The 2,983-nt window shown below is 36.5% G+C and overlaps 1 non-coding gene across 1 annotated transcript; it reads left to right on the top strand.

The window, feature by feature from the left end:
- Positions 1-328: 328 nt before the first annotated feature.
- Positions 329-430, top strand: LOC149319197 (U6 spliceosomal RNA). Its single transcript, XR_016280354.1, has one exon. It is a non-coding gene; the product is annotated as a U6 spliceosomal RNA (small nuclear RNA).
- Positions 431-2,983: the final 2,553 nt, after the last annotated feature.

The raw sequence follows: 2,983 nt of genomic DNA, 5'->3' as shown, positions 1-2,983 counted from the left end.
AGTAGGAAATCTGGAAGACCTGAATACAGAGGGATCACTCCATCCAGGATACTTTCTTTTGATTTTTTAAAATTTCATAATGGTTTCCCTGTTTACAAATATGCTTTGCATTTTTCTTTGGGAGAAATCTGACGGGGACCTGAGATCAGTTCATTCTTCCTACTGAATCCCTTTTTGATTTAGGCTGAAATTGTTAAAATTCCATTGCACGTTATCGTTTTGTGGTAAGTAGGAATCAATAATATGCTTCCATGGAACATTCCCCCCCCCCCCCATTATTTCCTACATATTGTTTCATATAAGTATCAGCAATTTCATAGATGTAAGAATGTTTCAGCAACACATATGGCAAGATTGGAATGATACAGAAAAGATTGGCATGGCCCCATGTAAAGATAACAAACACATTTGTAAATCTTTCCATGCATGAAGGAACATATTATTTTAAAACCTGTAGCTGAGGCTGAGACAAAGGTGAAGTATCATACTCTTATGCAATCCTGCAGTCAAGACTGAATTGACCAGGAGGACAGAAAAATAATAGGTTGCTTGTGACTCTCATTTGACTACAAAATCTTCAAAGAGCCAAAAGGAGGAAAAACTTATTATTATTTTAAAAAATCATGGTTTTGTAGGAGAGGAAAAGAAAGTATTGGGAGGAGGAAATGAGGGAGATTTTCTGGACCATAGATAGACTGAATTAGACCATCTCCCTTAGGGGAATTCTACCAGGAAATGTTCTCTCATAAAATACAGCTGCCATATGCTAACTGAAACCACACAGAATGTGCAGAATGTTTTCTTACAAGATATTATATCTTTCTTGAAATGCAAGACTTGGCAGGGAATGTGTGGGCTCTCCTGAGTTTCCCAGGCAATCTTTGGACCTAATCTACAGTTCACTTATGCTGGAACAGTGGAATTGGGTTGGCTCAGAATGTGCTTTTTGTTGTGTGCCTTCAAGTCATTTCTGACTTATGGTGAACCTATCATAGGGTTTTCTTGCCAAGATTTGTTCAGAGGTGGGTTGCTTTTCCCTTCCTCTGAAGCTGAGTATGGCTTGCCCAAAGTCACCCCATGGGTTTCCTTGGCTGAGCGGGGTTTTGAACTCTGATCTCCAGTCATAATCCAACACTCAAACCACTACACAATGCTGGCTTTTAAAAAATATCCTAAAGGATCACAATTACTCAGGAGCATTCTGATGTACAAAAGGTTCAGGACATGCCCTCCCCCTTAAAGATCAACTGGTCATGTTCTTTAGATGCCAAGTTAAAACCTGACTGTTCATCAAAAGCTTTGGACCTCATTAATTAATCCTAAATAAGGTCATACATTATTTTTTAAAAGTTCAAATATTTTAAATCTGTCTTTAACTTATTATTGTTTCTTAATATAAGAATATAAGCTTTTAGTATAATATAATATAAACGTTTAGCTTATATAGTTATTTTCTGGTTTTAAACTGGTCTACCTGTTTTAATACTATTTTAAAACCTTCTCCTTTTGTGTCGTGTTAGATTGTAAGCCTGAGGGCAGGGAACTGTCTGTTATCCCCTCTGTTGTAAGCCACCCAGATTCCCAGTGATTGGGCGGCATATAAATAAATCCTATTATTATTATTATTATTATTATTATTTGTAAGTGGCTCTGAGATCTTTGACGTAGGGTGTGGTATACAGATTTCGATGATGATGGTAATGATGATGATGATGATGATAAACATCAACATACTGCTTGTGGTATGTCTTAGAGGAGTTCTTACAGTACAGTGTTTCATTGGTCTGCATGCGAAGATTTCATACACACTGAAAATTACAGTATATCACCAGGTTTTGTGGCAGAGCCACAAATAGAAGAAGAAAAAGACAGACAAGACATCATGTACATCATCATAATTCATACAAGGATGTGTTCACTAAATTAAAACTGTCAATTACTTTTTTGAAAATAGTTGATTAATCATCTGCTTTTTAACCAGTTAATTAATCTAAATATGTTCATTATTAAAACATCAGTAGAGATCATTTGTTATGTAATAAACAAAAGATATCACTACTTTTAGGGAAAGAACATTAGTTCAGTAACAATTCTAAAATGGCCGGAGACAGGGAAAAAAAGCAAGGGAAGTAATTGTTTACTTTACTTGTCTAAAGCTAATACTAGTAACTAGTTACCCTCATAATAACAATTTTTAAAAAATAAATATTTCCTCTCCCATTTCTTGAAAGTAACAAACATAGTTACTGTTGGTTACCTTAAATGTTACTGACTGCTGGCCTGTGAAAAACTATCCTCATGTCCATTTATTATGGCCAAAACACCCACAGCAAAGCAAGAAGTGACAGCATCAGGGTTTGAATCACCAGTGATCAAGACCACACTTCTACATTAACTATGGGCCCAAACAGACAGGCCAAAATAAAGCTGCTTCGGTGCTTTGGAGATATACTGTTTAAATGATGCATGCGCCCTAAGAGGCTGGAAGTCGTGCCGACGCTACATTCCAGTCCTAAGGACTGGAGCATAGCTTTGGTGCAGCTTCAGGCCTCTTAAGATGTGTGTGTCATTTAAACAGCATACCTCCAAAGTGACCCAAAGCAGTTTTATTTTGGCCCGCCTGTTCAGGCCCTATAAAGTTAACTAAAGTCCCTGGCATGCTAAGCTATCCCCCACAAAATTACAATAGAAATGCAATGACATTACATTTTAAATATATATATATATATAAAAAAGGGGGGGTTGCAAATACCTAGATACTTGAATTCAGGAAGAAAGTTCCTTTTCCTTGAGAAAAATAAATGTGGTTCCACAGCTATCAGACACATAGATATCCCCCACCCACCCACCAATAAAAATTAGGGATGCTTCCTAAAATGTTCAGGTGTGCTTGTGTTCATCAGCTTAATAATGCATATATGTAATCATATGAAGATTGTTGTTTGTAGGGCACTTATGTAAATCAGAAACATAAATCTAGGAA

This window comes from Sceloporus occidentalis, unplaced genomic scaffold (assembly GCF_023333645.1).
Source record: "Sceloporus occidentalis isolate IW3139 unplaced genomic scaffold, rSceOcc1.0.p SCAF_2, whole genome shotgun sequence".
NCBI classification, from domain to species: domain Eukaryota; kingdom Metazoa; phylum Chordata; class Lepidosauria; order Squamata; family Phrynosomatidae; genus Sceloporus; species Sceloporus occidentalis.
The sequence above is the reverse complement of the archived record's forward strand: the minus strand, read 5'-3'. Positions and strand labels throughout refer to the sequence as shown.